This window comes from Sander lucioperca, chromosome 12 (assembly GCF_008315115.2).
Source record: "Sander lucioperca isolate FBNREF2018 chromosome 12, SLUC_FBN_1.2, whole genome shotgun sequence".
NCBI classification, from domain to species: Eukaryota; Metazoa; Chordata; class Actinopteri; order Perciformes; family Percidae; genus Sander; species Sander lucioperca.
In genome coordinates, this window is record NC_050184.1 from 4,752,286 (window position 1) to 4,768,943 (window position 16,658).

The 16,658-nt window shown below is 42.3% G+C and overlaps 2 protein-coding genes across 5 annotated transcripts in view; one reads left to right on the forward strand and one right to left on the reverse strand.

Annotated features, from left to right (window-relative positions):
* Positions 1-16,658, forward strand: part of LOC116059532 (tubulin alpha chain-like) — a 370,798-nt gene that overhangs the window by 285,483 nt on the left and 68,657 nt on the right. The window lies entirely within an intron of this gene.
* Positions 1-16,658, reverse strand: part of nckap5l (NCK-associated protein 5-like) — a 58,287-nt gene that overhangs the window by 29,498 nt on the left and 12,131 nt on the right. For 3 of the 4 annotated variants that reach the window (XM_031312446.2, XM_036007851.1, XM_031312434.2), the window contains exon 2: positions 6,802-6,880. The gene's annotated coding sequence lies outside the window, so the exon portion shown is untranslated. Of the gene's footprint in view, positions 1-6,801; positions 6,881-10,506; positions 10,902-16,658 lie in introns of those variants that run through there. The other variant, XM_031312437.2, reaches the window with a different exon arrangement.

Sequence of the window (16,658 nt, forward strand, 5' to 3'; positions counted from 1 at the left end):
GGTAGCAGCTTTCTGCAGTGAAAAATAGCCGGGATATGTCGTGATTACGTTGCATTAATCAGGTGATTTAGTTTGTCTTTGCAGCGAACATAAAACACTGACTACTGTAGCTTCACTACCCATGGAAAAGCACGTGCATCACTATGTAAGTGGCAGCTGCCGCTTATGGTACTTTTCTACACACGGGAGAGCCTCACTTCCCATAACACCACCACCCCCCCCCCCATCGGACTAACGTTACGTCACCTGTCTTAAAGGGGAAGGGTCGGCCGGTAACAATCATGGAAAAGGAGAACGGTGAAAGTTTACTTTTTAATCAAGCAGCAAAGAAGTTGTAGCGCCAACATCGCAACGTCCTGCGATGTGACTATCGTGCATGCGCACATCGCGATGCAGACGATGAAACAAAATATTGTGCAGCCCTAGTCACTTCTGACAATGTTTGACATTTCCTGCGACATCAACTGAAGTTGCAGCTCTAAATTTATATTTTTAATGGGTCTATATGGTGTTTCTTTTATATCTTGTCTTAATGCCCTTTTGAAATTTCTCCTCTGGAAAGGTAGAGAAAGAGAGAGATTATATCATAATTATCCTGTTTACTTTTTTTTTAACATTAGATGTATTTACTCCTTGTTGTTGTTTGTATGTATGTTTGTTCTTATAATTTGGCGTCACAGATGTATTGATTTCGTCATGCCAATAAAGCAGAGAGAGAGAGAGAGAGAGAGAGAGAGAGAGAGAGAGAGAGAGAGAGAGAGAGAGAGAGAGAGAGAGAGAGAGAGAAAGAGAGAGAAAGAGAGAGATAAACTGCAGTAGTCCTGATGGTGGTGCATTGGGAGTGGGACTGTGCACACAGAGGCTCATTGACGGGGCAGAGCAGAGGCTCAGTGTGTCCCAGTGGGGCTGCAGTGCCAGGGAGCTCCTTCCACAGAGCTCTGCTGGCAGACGCACTGTACAGCCGCCGCTGCTTGCAGACACAAGACACTAAGGGCTCCTGCACACTGCCTGCGTGGCGTGAGCATGCCGTTTCTCTAACCTGTTAACATGGGAGCCGAAATAAAAACGGACACGCCACGCAGCTGACACGCTCACGCCACACAGGCAGTTAGCAGTAGCCCTAAATGCTGCTGCTCCGCACACTGAACGGCTGAGTGCTGGAGGAAGTATTCACGTCCTTAAGTAAAAGTACTAATAAAACAATGTGAAAATACAACAATGTAATAAAAGTATGCAAATGTATAATGAGGAAAATGTACTCAAAAGTATTAAAAGTAAAGTAAGTACTTAATGCAGAAGAATGTCCCCCTGTGACTGCTATGCTATTATATATTATATCATTAGATTTGTATTACCCATACATAGGGCTGGGTACCGAATTCAATACTTTTTAGGCAACAACCGAATTGCCTCCTTAGAATCGAGTATCGAAAAATGCCTCGTCATTCAATACCCAATTTCAATACCTAAGGAGTAAATCTCATCAGCGTCACTGAGCCAATCAGCACGCAGCATGCTTCTACTAATAATGTCTGTGATTGGCTGTCTAACGTTGCACATCGTAGAGACACGCAGGAAAAACTCTACGTTACACAGAGACGGGGCTCACGTAGTAGGAGCGGAAACATAAATAAAAAGATTTGTGCCATAATGTTGTCATTTCTTTTTGTTTTATAAATTGGTATCGAAAAAAAGTATATTTTAGGAACCGGTTTCGAAATCACGGTATCGCTATCAGTGCCGGTATTGGGATCGAAGATTTTTCAAAGATACCCAGCCCGACTCATGTACTAACGTAAAAGCAGGATTTTTCTGTTAGTTGGAGTTGGTGTAGGTGAAACTCACTTTTGAGAAGCTGGAGCCTTTACATGTTTGGTGTTTCTGCATTAAAAAAAAACCATTGTTATTAAACTAAACAAATAGTTTCTGCTCCAATTGTATAACCTGTTGGGTAGTTTAATCCATGACAAAGCATCATATTTTATAAGCTCTTCCTATGGTTTGTGTGCAACAATCTACAGTTTTCAGAAAACTACGATATTGCCCTCTGAAATGGAGTGGAGTAGAAGTAGTAAGTGGCACCTAATATTTGTACTCAAGTACAGTACTTGAGTAAATGTACTTAGTTATAGTCCATCTCTGCTGTCAGATGGTTTTATCCCTCCACTATGAAGAGAATTTCCAGAGGATATTTGTATTCATTACCACGAGATATTTATCACACAAGACAGACAAAAAGTCCCTATATCGGTTCAGAAAGATTTACTACTGTGAAACTACCTGTGAAAACTGCGGTACACTATCTTCTGTGGCTCTGAAGGGAACTTTCAAAAGTCTGAAAAATAACCCCAATGATGTCATGGTGACGTCACAGTGATGTCATCAGGGGGTTATCTCCGCTCAAGTCTAAAAGAAATTAACAGAAAGTCTGCTTTACAAAATTAAGTTTGAAAGAAATGGCCATTGAGGATACAGGGAGTCTAATGAAAGACACTATCCAGTTGCATTATGGGACATGTAGGATCCAGCGTTTTTAAAGACTAAATGTTAAGATATCTCGGCCTTTGCTGCACCAATTTGACCATTTTTTTTTTAATTTTTTTTTTTTTAATCTGGCTCTTGTGAGTCCCTCAAACGTTATGGAAGTGTGACTTTAAAACATGCAGTGTAGATAAGCAGATACACAAATTATTTGGATGAGAGAAGCTAGAGACACAAAATAGCAACAAATAAAATGGCCTCATAAGTAGAGCTTCAACGATGAATCGATTGAGAGAAAATTAATCTGCAACCACTTATATAAATCGAGTGATCATTTTTCAAGCAAAAATGCCAAAGAGTTGCTGGTTCCAGCTCCTCAAATGTGAATATGTAATTAGTTTCTCTGCTAAATGAACATGTTTGAGTTTTGGACTGTTGGAGACGTCACGTTGTGGATTGTGGGAGCATTTTTCTGACAGTTTATAGGCCAAACAAGTAATCAAATAATTGAGAAAATAAACATCAGTTAGGTAAATTATGAATAGAAGCATAAGCTGCTATATGAGATACTGTCAAAGCAAAGTCGCTTCATCTTTCGCTTCATCTCTTTCCCTTCTCTCTTTTTCTGTGAACAAAGCTGCCTTCAGGTGCGGTCGGAAATGTTGGTTTCCCCTGCCGCCGCCGCCGCCACTGAAACTTCAAATATTCGCTCCGCCGTTGAAAAGCACCGAAGCCTCGAAGCTCAAAAAATTGTATTCAGTACAGCCCGACTTATCAGTTAGGTAGCTATTGTTTGGGCAGAGATTGTTTTTGTTTCAAAACGGCATTTTAAAAATGAAAAAGGTAGCAGTGTAGATGTCGCCTGAGTCTCCGCTTGTTTGTAATCAGGCTTGTGGTGATGAACGCTCCTAAAGTGAAAATGTCAAAATAACACTTTCTGTCTTCGTGATAAACCCCCCCCATGAAAAGACCTATGACCACACCGACCTATGCAGAAGTGGCTGCTGGGGGAATTTGTTTACAGTCAATGACACGTTATGTTCTCCTCTGGTGTCAAGTTGCTTTATTTGTCCCACATAACCATGTGGTTTAACTTTGATAAAAGTTTGTTTGGTAACACTTTACTTCCAGGTATCTACATAAGAGTGAGCACATGAACACATGACACTGTCATGACACATGAACCATAACCATAACTTGTCATGACTAAAACCGAATGACACTTACTAAAAGAAGCATTATGTCATAAACGTTTATGACTTGTTTATAATGTTTATGACACGTTCATGACAGTGTCATGTCACTCTTATGTAGATACCTTCAAGTAAAGTGTAACCGTTTGTTTTGTTTACTGCGACTATAAAATTGAAGAAATATACCAGCGAAAACAAGAAAAGGACGCTGTAGTAGAGAGAGAGAGAGAGAGAGAGAGAGAGAGAGAGAGAGAGAGAGAGAGAGAGAGAGAGAGAGAGAGAGAGAGAGAGACTAGTAGATAATAAAAAGGGAAAAGGAGGAAGACAAATAAGTAAGTAAACAGATAGGACTGGAGGTCAAAGTCAGCACAAAGCTTTTTGTTTTGTTCTTCTCAAAGAACACAGCTGCTAACTGTGACATGGCCAAGCGTAGACAAAGAGCAGCGAGGCTCGGCGCTCACAGCTTAAATCAGCTCCAATCACTGAGCGGCGCTGAGAGGATCAAGTGTTGGCCTCGGAGCCAAGTGAGCATGTGCTGCTTTTCTTCTCAGACGGATACCTGTACATGAAGAATGGGATGTGCATTCACCAGCAAACAAATAAAGCAACGTGACACCAGAGGAGAACAAATAACGTGTCACTGACTGTAAACAAATATCCACGGTGTCCTTTAAACAAATTCCCCCAGCAGCCACTTCTGCATAGGTCGGTGTAACTTTTCATGGGGGGTTTTTAATCACGAAGACAGAAAGTGTTATTTTGACATTTTCACTTTAGGAGTGTTCATCACCACGAGCCTGATTACAAACAAGCAGAGACTCAGGCTACATCTACACTGCTACCTTTTTCATTTTTAAAATGCCGTTTTGAAAACAAAAACAATCTCTGTCCAAACAATAGGTCAAGGCTCTGTATCAGAAATGATCTCTGTCTATATATTATTGTGTCTGAAAATGCATATCACATGACCATTCGCGTGCCAGTGTAAACAGGAAACAGATTGTCTGACGTTACTCTGCGGTTGAAAATCACAGATGTGTAAGTTGAAAATACAGAAAATACTTTGGAGAAAGAACAGCGGCAAAACGTAAGATAAGGGATGTATTAGGTTGGAGTGATGACGAGGCGGAACTGTTACTGAAAGGTATGTGACCTACCTAACTGATAAGTCGGGCTGTACTGAATACCATTTTTTGAGCTTCGAGGCTTCGGTGCTTTTCAACAGCGAATATTTGAAGCTTCAGTGGCGGCGGCGGCAGGGGAAACCAACATTTCCGACCGCACCTGAAGGCAGCTTTGTTCACAGAAAAAGAGAGAAGGGAAAGAGATGAAGCGAGAGATGATGCGAGAGATGAAGCGAGAGATGAAGTGACTTTCCTTTGTTGTTGCAGTTAACAGTCACCTGTTGTTACACAAACTCCTGGGCAGTTCAGTGCTCGCGTTTCCTTTTTTTTAGTGTTAAAAAGTTTTGGAGGGCGCCCAGATAGCTCAGTTGGTAGAGCCGGCGCCCATATATAGAGGTTTACTTCTCGACGCAGTGGGCCTGAGTTCGACTCCGACCTGCGGCCCTTTGCTGCATGTCATTCCCCTTCTCGCTCTCCTTTCATTTCTTCATCTGTCCTGTCAAAAATAAAGGCCGAAAATGCCCAAAAAATAATCATAATAATAAAAAAAAGTTTTTGTAGCAGCGATAGAGGACGTGATGTTCCCCGTTACTGGAACGTTACGGGACCAGCACACCGCAATACGGACTGACAAGTCTGATAGCCGCCGGTTAACGTTACATGACTTTCCACTGCAGGTTGACGTCTGGTTGCTTTTCTCCAAAAGTTGAATCCAACTTTTTGCCGCAGGCATTCAAATGAGTGACGCCCGACGCAGTGTTTGTGAATGAAAGCTCAGCCCGCCGGTAACCATTACTGTCTTTACCTTTATCAAATCGCCTGACAACGACACCAGGCTGCTACAGTATAACCGTACAGACCTCTACAGACGTCAGACTGCTCGCTTGTAGTGGACATTTAGCAAGCAGCTTAATCCCTACAAAACCCCACCACGAATTTCAGCCTGCAATATTCAAATCCCAAAATTGAAAATCGAATACCTACCCATCGAACAAATATTCAAATATTCGGATCCAAGGCACCTAACCCTAACCATTGCCTAATCCTAGTGCCTTCCAGGCAGCGCTGGGGGCTTAAAACACCAAACGCCGTCATTCCCCCTCTCTCTCTCCCCTTTCATTTCTTCAGCTGTCCTGTCAAAAAAGGCCTAAAAATGGCCAAAAAATTATCTTAAAAAAGAAAAAAAAAAAAGACTGACATACACCGTTGTTTCCAAATGTCTCTGTTTTAGGGGATAAATACATTTTGGTTTTGGACGGTTGGTCGGACGAAGTAAGCAAACGGAAAGCTTAATCGTGGATTCTGTCAATTAGTAACAACTTAAATGTTGAACTGTAGAGCTGAAACAATAAGTCCATGTGTCAAAGGTAATAATCTGAAAAATTAATCAACAGCCATTTTGATAATTGATTAATCATTTCAGTGATTTTTCATGTAAAACATCCCCTGGTTCCAGCTCCTGAGTTGTGACTATTTGCTGCTTTTCCAAGTATTTTAGTTTTTTTTTTTTTTACTTATAGTTGGACAACGCAACCAATTGGAATTATGGAATTGGAATTATTAGTCAATTTATAGATGACTTTATAACATTTTAATAATCAATGACTTGTTTCAGTCAGTTATGGCAAACAAATGCTCTGGTTGCAGATTCTCAAATGTGCAGATTAACTGCTTTACTCGGATTTATATCACCGTGAATTGAATATATTTGGCTTTTGGACAAAACAGGCAGTTTGAAGACGTCACCTTGGACTTTTTGGGGCATTTTCTGTCTGTAATTTTTTTGGACCAAGCGAATAATTGTTTAATCAATGACACAACCGGCACATTAAATTGAGAATAAAAACAATCAACACCTTTCTCTGGGTCATTGTGATGGGCTTTTCCCACTCCCCCCCCCCACATTTTATAGACCAAACCATTATTCTGCAGATAAACTGATAATCATTAGTTGTATATACCTAGAGAACTCATCCATTTGACCACATAATGAAGACGCTCACCTGTGGTTTCAGCTCTGGTTATGATCCTTGAAGAGGAGTCCGTCTCCTGTCTCTGTCGCCCAACAATAACACCAAGGAGCTGAAGGAGAAAAAAAACACAAGCACACGTTTTCATTTTAATAAATGAACTCTCAACCTCCGGCTTTCTCCATCAGGCGAAGAAAACATCCAGCATTCCTGCCAATCCCCTGGGGGTGGTGCAGGGGATATACAGTGTCCCCCAATATTTAGAAGAGGTAGATTTGTCCCCCCTTTAAAAAAAAGAAATATGAAAGACAACTAGGGGTGTGACTCTTCACTGGTCTCACGATCCAATTAGGATTATCCTGTCAACGATTCAAATCGATATCACGATGCGTCACCTCCTCAATATTATTATATATTACAACACATGGTTTTCAATTACAAATTCAAGCAGTCAGAGATAGATTATATATATATATATATATATATATATATATATATATATATATATATATATATATATATACACACTGCCCTTTTTATTGTATCTGCTCTTGAAAAAGACTGAATGTAGCGGAGTCTGAACACAGCAGACAGACAAGGCAGAAACAAATAAAAAGCAACGAGCGGAAAGGTCACTGCATCGATGCAGAATCGTCCAGGTCCACAACCCCGATGCATCGACACAGTAATTCATTTCAACACCCTTAAAAAAGACAACCCACTCCCCAAAAGAGGTACAAAAAAAATAACCATTCAGGGGGCTCAAAACATGTACGGAAAACAGAAATTGCGTCTACTTGTGCTACATCGGTAGCCTGGAAATCCAGACCCAAATCCGAAAGATTAAGGGTCTGGCTATGAGTAATGAAAATGGCCCAACTCGAGGGGCGGCACCAAGCATACATTTGAAAATATCACTGCTCGCAATTGGATAAAACTACGACCAATGTTTACCAGACTTTGATGTCGCAGCGCTGTCGTCATCTGTTTAGCCTCGCCTCTGGCCCGCCTATATCAGATACACTGATGTGATTGGTGCAGCTCGGCTCCAAGGGCATGGGTAATGAGCATCATTACTGAATGCCAGAGTGACTCGCTGAGCAAATTCAAATTGTGCTCTCACGAGAACTCTGGATTTCCAAGGTACTACATCGGGGGGGATTAAAGAACACAACAGGAACGTGAAAAAGAGCGATTTCTTGTAGCTTTAAACTTTAGAGCTCATGGCTTTAACAAGGCCTCATTCACTAACAGATTTGTTGTCGAGATGTACATGATACCTAAAGAAACACCACGAAAAACACGTGTTGATGTTTTGAATATCCAGAAAGTTTTGAACAATACAGGAGAATTAATTTCCTTTACATAAATAAAGATTTGCACCATGAATTAATGCAGAAGAGGCCCAATTTGTTGCATAAAGATTCATCAGACGCACAAAATTTTATGATGGAGGACCCCGAGACCCCCAAGTTATAATGTGAAATCACAAGATGTGTCAGTTTATCATGAGACCTTGAGAGTTTGATGGCGTGAATTTTGGGAGGGGGGGAGGGGGAGTGGGTTAGACCAATGTCACCTCCGTTGTGTGGCGGGCAAAGGCTGCAGCTTTCCTTCGATCTGCGAGTGGAAACAGGAAACCGGGGAGGAGAGGAAGGCGCTCCATTGCCCTCGGGAGATACCAGCGCTCGGCAGACGCCAGCCATGCCAACACCACCAGCGCCCCCCCCCCCCTTCTTATCTCGCTCCCCTCCTCTCGTCTTCCCTTTCATCTCTGAGTCATTGTAAAGTGTAATGAAAGAAAGATGGATGAATAATTCAGCAGACAGCATTTAAGAACTCTGCTTTTATGTCTTTCTGATAACGCAGGACTTTCCACACTGGGTGCCACACAACGATTTCACGTTAGGTTTTTCATCCTAATGTGGGATTCCCCATTAACAGAGTCCCCTGTTAATTATGTTCACTTTCAGTTTCAAACCTAAATGGGACGCTCCGTCTGCTGCAGCGTCTCTTCATTCAGCGTTTTTGTCTGACCACTTCAGATATGTTTAGACACCGAGCTGCAGCATTAACTCTTCATTTCCAAAAGTAACACGGCCTGATCCTTTTAGACTTGTCAATCTGAAATGGGATTAGAGCCGTTGAGCATCTGCCCTCTCAATCTGGGTTTTATTAGAGCGAGAGCAGATCATCTGGTCTGGCAGTGCCCTCCTCGGTACGCCTGGTTCTGGGAAAAGAAGCAGACCGTGATCTGTGATCCGTGTCACGAGAGCAAGATCACAAAGACGGCAGATCACAGGGCTCAGAAATCAAAAATAAAGAAAGCACGAGAGACCTCGACGATTGCACATCGCCAGTATTTATTTACCGAGGACAGCCCTTGATTTTTGACGGCTGGACGCTGAGGAAATTATGAAATATTGAGCCAAATTTTCAAAGAGGTTTGGTGGGATGCTGCAGAAGACGGATGCAGCAGATGAGATTCATGGAACGAGGGCAGACAAAAAAAAAAAAAAAAAAACTATTTCAAAAGGCGACTCAGCCGAAGCAGAGAGAAGAAATGCACAAAAGCTTCTTAAAATCACGTCAGTCGCACTCTTGGGGATTTGGCATAGGCAAGGCCATCTCAGGATATGTCAAACAGCACCCTTTCCATCTGCCAATCTGGGCAAGGCGCAGATTGAAGTTCTTGCTGTGTAGGCAAAGTGTGTAGGAGGGAGATGTAAACAATGTGACAAAAGCCTAAATCCTCACATGGTGGAATTAAAGAAGATCGGGGGAAGACTGAAAATGTAGGCCAAAGTCGGGTTGTTGTGTTTTTTTTTCGCAGACACACCATCACCACGCGATTGTCTGCATCATTAATACAGATGCAGATAAATATCAAAGAGGAGGAGGAGGAGGGACGTGGGTGAGACAGAATCAGGCTGGGGGAGCTCCCTCGGTGCTGCTTCCTGTCTGATGTTTGGCTATAAGAACCGAGACCAATCGTACTCAAGAAATATTTGGGATGAGGAGCGGAGGCGGCGGAGAGGGGGTGGGGGAGGGATGGGATGGGATGGAGGAGGGGAAAGGGAGCTCCCTTTCCCAAAAGGCATGAAAGGTTGGATGGGCGCCATGTATGCAATCAAACTGATCGCAGGGATCCTTCTTAAATGTGTGCCAGGCGACCTCCACACCCAGGGAGGAAACGCATCATCGCGGAGCTCCATCTCTCACACAGCACAAACTGGGATTTTAGTTTCGTCAACCAGAAGCCACCACCGCCGCACACGTTTGGCAGATTTACGACACATTGTTAGCTGCGACCAAAACAAGCCAAAATCATTCTGTGTTGGTTCGGCCAAAATAAAAACCGACAGTGTGTGGTAACAGAGCTCCTAAAATATAAGCTAGGCTACGCACACACACACACACACACACACACACACACACACACACACACACACACACACACACACACACACACACACACACACACACACACACACACACACACACACACACACACACACACCATCAAGTCCATTCATGTCAAGTCAGCACCATTAAACCTCACTTACCAAATGTCCCCTCTGTCACAGCACTTCACTCTCATACAAGTCCAAATCTGCTTTATTCTGACACAGAAACAACAGGAAAACACAGCGAGAAGCCCAGGAAACATCATGTCAGCTGTAAAAACTCAATCAGTATTCACATACACATCAAGTACACATTTTTGGGTCAGCTCACCTTCCTCCTGCTGCCTTTTCAGTCATCCAGTCAACGCATCCAGAGCTCTCCTCACAGCAGATCGAAACGTAAGGCACCAGAAGAAGCAAAAAAAAAAAAAAAAAGAAAAAGAGAGCGACAACCTTACATTTCTGTTCTCCGGCTGCGGAGGAGATTATTTTCCTCCCTGGTAAAAGTGCCTTCACCCTGCGAGTGTAGCGAGGAAGCCGGTTTCCTCTGCGCTTCAGCTAGAGAAAGGCCCGTCCTTGGGCATGTGCATTGTGTGTGTGTCTGTGCTGTCTGCAGAGGCTGCCATGTCTCCCATTGTTCCAGGGCGAGTGAGCCAGGCTTCCTACCCCAATAGACCCTGCCTACTACAACAGCTGTGGACCAGCCCCCACCTCTCTGCCGCTCTCTTTCCCCCCTCCTCCTCCTCCTCCTACAACTCCTGCCTCTCTGCTGCTGCCGCTGCTAAACATTAACCCTGCAGCTGCCGCACCAGGCCCATAAAGAGGTGGAGAGGGGGGGTGGTGTGTCAAAAGAGACCCTACTACCATTTGGCGGACAAAGGAACTTAACAGAGAGAGGATATCCGACAGGCGGGCTGAACTGACAGGACTCGTGCAAAGAGCCATTCAGTGCCCTAGAAAGAAAACAGGCTCTGTGCTAAGAGGATTGTGGTTCTCAATCACAGTGGTAATAAGTGTTGGACTGTGAGGCTGCGCGGAGAAACACAACAGTCACAGAAAAAATAGGGCTGCAACTAACCATTAGTTCTGTTATGGAGTCTTTGTTTCGTTTTATAAAATGCTAGAAAATAGGGGAAAATGGTGGGCCATGACTTTTTTCTAAAGCCAAAAGATATTCAATTGATTATCACATGTGACAAGTAGACCGACACCAATACATCGCCCGTATTAGATTATTGCGAATCAATGACTGATCGTTATCGGTGTATATCGACTGGTTTAAGGGCATTCAAAAAGAGTGACAGAGTTTGTCCAGCAGAGGGCGCTGACAAGTTGATTTTTACACTAAAATGTCACAACTAAAAAAACGCCCGATGGTGTTTTAAGCCCCCAACGTCGACTTCAAGGCAGCGCTGCGACCGTCGACTTCGAGGCACCTAACCCTAACCATTGCCTAATCCTAGTGCATTCCAGGCAGCGCTGCCTGGAAGACGACGTTGGGGGCTTAAAACACCAAACACCTTTAAAAAAAACTAATCTAAAGGATCAAGATCCCCACTAGATGTGGCCAGGTTGGGTCAGTGGTAGAGCGGGCGCACATATACTCGACGCAGAGGTCCAGGGTTTGAGTCCGACCTGTGATGATTTCCTGCATGTCTTCCCCCTCTCTCTCTCCCCGCCCTTTCTCACCTAGATGTCCTGCCAAATTAAAGGCGGAAAAGCCCAAAAAATAAGATTTAAAAAAAAAAGATCCCGACTAGATCAAGTTTGTTTGTTCATATTATTTCTTAATGTTTAAATATATCTCTTCATCCATTTTGATATCGGGCTCAAACATCCAGTGTCAGTCGGGCTATAGACAGAAGTGAAAAACACAAAATCTTCCCTTTTAAGAAGCTGAAACAAGCTAATTTATGGCATCTTTGCTTTACAAAATGATTTAAACAATTTAGGGCAGCAAGTATTTTCATTATCAATCAATCTAAAGTGGCAACGATTAGTTGATTAGTTGATTTGTCAATCGACAGAAAATATGTCAGCGAAATACTTTAACTATTTTGATAATCGAGTCACTTTTCAAGCAATAATTCAAAACATTTGCTGGTTAACGTTTCTCCAATGTGATGGTTTGCTGCTTTTCTTTGTCATATCTAGTGAAACGCTGAATATTTTTGGGTTTTGGACTGTTAGAGCAGGCACCTTTCACTATTTGACATTTTATAGACAAAACGATTAATCGAGAAGTTAAATGGCAGATTAATTGATAGTGAAAATAATTGTTGGTTGCAACCCTAGATTAATCTGCTGATTATTTTGTCAATTACTTGATTGTTTGGCCTCTTAAAATAGTGAATAAAGCCTCTTTTTAGGAGCAGTCCGAAACCCCAAAACATACTCAATTTACTATCGCATATAAAAGAAGCCTCACATCTGAGAAGCTGGAATGAATATTTAATAATTAATTTATATTTTTTGCCTGAAAACTTGACTTTAATTAATAGCCGATTATCAGAAATGTTTGCCGATTATCAACTAACCATTTCAGCTTTCGAAAAATGGCTAATGTGACTTATTCAGATTGCTTTTTTTGTCCGTCCATTAGTCCAAAACCCAAAGATATTCAGTTCATTAGTTCATCATGTATAACAAACTGAAAATTAGGCCCTAATAATTCATCAAAAAAACAAAAGCTCTGGAATCATCGCGTCAATCAACCGATGGATTAACCAAATGAGCCGACAGTTAGTGCCATCTCTTGTACAGTAACTCTCTCACATACAGTGAAGACATTGGTGAATGAATATTACAGCAGCAGCATGTTTCAACTAAACTGTGTCGTGTCTAAACTGGTCAGCAGAATGAAGGCTTTCTTCATTGCGACGGTTTATCAACCTGTGTGACTCATATGCTCTCCTTGTTAATGAAGCCACATTATCCTCAGACATGCCAGACACGCTAAACCAAGTCTGATGACAAGATGACTGGGCGCCACGGCAAAAACAACAGGAGGAGGAAAAACACCGGTTTCATGGCTTGATTGTGGGAGGATAACACCGTAAAAGGTAACAACGAAAGGCACAACATCCCAACAAACTACTCTTTAAAACAAGCAGATCTATATGTAATCATTTCAAAGTTGACCTTTTAATTTGACCCTAATTGAGTCGACAAGAGACCTGACCTGAATGGACTTTGCTCCCCACAACAGACTTCCTATAGCCAGAATCAAGCGCCCCGGGGGGCTCACATGAATGGCTGTTGTTTCAAGCTATTCTCATTCACTTCTGACCAAAACAGTCGAGCCAGTTTGGCGAGTATACCACTTGTCCCAGACTCACAGCAGATGACATTTACACAAGTACTATACTTAAGGACCAATTTCAAGGTACTTAGTACTCAGTATTTTCATTTGATGCTACTTTATCCGTGAACTCCACTATATCTCAGAGGCAAACATGATTCGTCACAAAGCTGAAAACAGGGCTGTTTTTCTGACACCATGAAAAGTTTTAAAAGTTTTTAGAGATACGTGGTTCTCACAGGACAGTGACGCTACAAACACATGATGATCTTATAGAATATGATGCATTGCTGTAGATTAAACTACCCAACAGTTTATAAAGGAGTTCAAATGAGCACAACCTGAACCATCTACAGCAGGAAAATACAACATACACATGAATGCAGCAGGAATATTAATCCAGAAACATCAGATAGAAGAGGAACACACTGACAGGGAACACTTCACTGCACAATGATACATACTTTTACTTTTCATACTTTAAGTAGATTTTGCTGATCCATACTTTTACCTAAGTAAGATTTTGAATGCCGGACTTTTACTTTATAGTGGAATGTTTTCACAGTGTGGTATTATTAGTACTTTTACATAAGTAAAATATCTGAATACTTCTCCCACCGCTGGTGAAATGAGAGAAGGGGAGCTATGATTTCAAACAAAAAGAATCAGGGGAAACCCCGAAGACAAAAGGAGTCACCAGGAGTGAACCACATGAAAGAAGAAAAAAAACAATCACAGGACAGATGCTGAGCTTCACATCAAAAATCACCCAGATCAAAAGAGCTTGTGTCCAGTGAGGATTTATCCTCTAATTACTAAACACACATTTGGCCGTCCTGGCCAGTCTGTCATCGCCAGGCCTCTAATCTGTGTCCACCTAGTGGCTGCAAAACAAGAGACAACCTGCATGTGAACATCACTGCTTCCACAGCTGTGGGTGTTGTCCCCCATCTCTTCCACTGAAAGCATGTTAGGAGGGGATCTTTTATAGGGGTGGAATCATTACGGCTGGATCTGAATATTCCAGTATTCGTTCGATGGGTAGGTATTCAATTTGTAGAGGTCTGTATGGTTAGAATGTAGAAGCCTGGTGACTTTTTTTTTTAGGCGATTTGATAAAGGTGAAGATAGTATGACCGTTCATAACGCTAATGCTCTAGGGAGGCACCGGCTGGCTGAGCACACACACACACACACACACACACACACACACACACACACACACACACACACCCACCCCCCGTCGGGCGTTACTCCTCAAGACAGTTCGGCAAAAACGCAGGTCTTTCCGTTTGTTTTGAATGCCTGCAGCAAAAAAAGTTGAGTCTGATTCAACTTTTGGTGAAAAACAACGCTGGACAATCATGTAACCGGAGATCAGACTCGTCTGTCCGTATTGCTGCATGAGAGTCCCGTTAACATTACTGTAAACAGGAAACATCACTGCAACAAAAAAGTTTTAAACACTACTGTATGAAGGTAAAAAACAAAACACAAGCACTGAACTGCCCAGGATTTTATGTGCAGGCAGGGACGTTGGACTGGGGGGAAAAAGGGGATTGAGTACTAGAATGAATAGCTGTGGATGTGGGGAGGGGCCCATAGAGAATGCCTTTCTACGCCCCTGTGTGCAGGTGACTGTGTCCTGCAACAACAAAGCAAAGTCGCTTCTACTCTCGCCTGAAGAGTTCATGTACGTCATCATTTATTCACTAAGTCCATTGCACTTTGCACTTTGCAAATACATTTAGCTTTTGAGACTGTCCTCCCTCGTAAAAAGGACCCCATAAGGACTTTCACCCAGGGGACAGGGGTGGGTGTCCTGTAAACGGAAGAGGTTTTTCTAACTTTACGGAAGTTCATCACATTTTGCATCACATGAGTAACTGAAAGTTAAGTAACGTAACAAATGGATTGATTGTAACCTAAACCACAAACTTCTTCTAATCTTAACTAAGTAGTTTTTGTGCCTATAACCTAACCAAACTGTGACCGTTATCTTCTCTGGTTAAGGCTACATTTACATTGCTATGTTTTGTTTTCAAAATTAATATCTTTTGCTACGTTTACACCTCTCATTCTCCCCGGCTCTGGAGTTTCCGAGCCCCACAACCGGAGACATTTGGAACCCTTCTGACCCGTTTTGGTTTGGAATCTGAGGGGTTGTGTTGCAGTCTCAACGGCCGCAAACGGAGACCTTTGGCAACACCGACACCAACGTGTCTCCGCCGGATTGGGTCTTATCGGTCATGACATCTCAGTCTCTGAGACTAAGCTACTAATGTTACCATGGCAACTATCAGCAGTGGGCGGAGTCTCCACGCTGCCTCCTGTTTATGCCCAGTATACCAGAATGTTGAGATATGAGGTTTGGCCGTGTTAGTTTAAACGGAGATTCGTTCTTTTACTGGAGCTAAAAACACTTGCGTGCACGGAGATCGCTTTTGGCTCAATATTCCGCTTAAAAACCAATTGTAGCAGCGTAAATGTAACCTTAGATATGAGGATGGAAAACGCTCCTGTGGATCGTATTTCCTGCCACCGCTAGGGGCGCTAATTTATGAAACGCTCATATTGGTCGTATTAGAGGGTAGGAATAAAAGACCTCTATCATATATATAGTTTGAAGGACTTGTTTGCTTTTATCACTACTAGGGCTGGGCAATCTATCGATATTATATATCGACATCGGTATATGAGGCTAGATATCGTCTTACATTTTGGATATCGTAATATCGTGATATGACACATGTGTTGTCTTTTCCTGGTTTTAAAGGCTGCATTACAGTGTAATTTTACCGGACTTACTTACTGTTTTATAATTTGCCATGGTATCCACATTATTGGTGATTATTTATCAAAACTCATTGTGTAAATATTTGTAAAAGCACCAATAGTAAACCCTTCAATATCGCCATCGATGTATCTGGTCAAAAATAGTCATATTTGATTTTCTCCATATTGCCCAGCTCTAATCGGTACACCAACTTTTCCACCTCAAAATCTAATTGAAAAAGATCATAACACTCTGGAAACAGAGAGGAATGATTTCAATGTTAATTTAGGCATCTCAGTATTGTTCTAAGAACAGTCTTCAGTCTTGTTGTCACCAGTGCAGCACAGAAACTATAAACTACTCACGTCACTTGAACGAAGGGCTGTCAGGGGATGGTCATACCTCT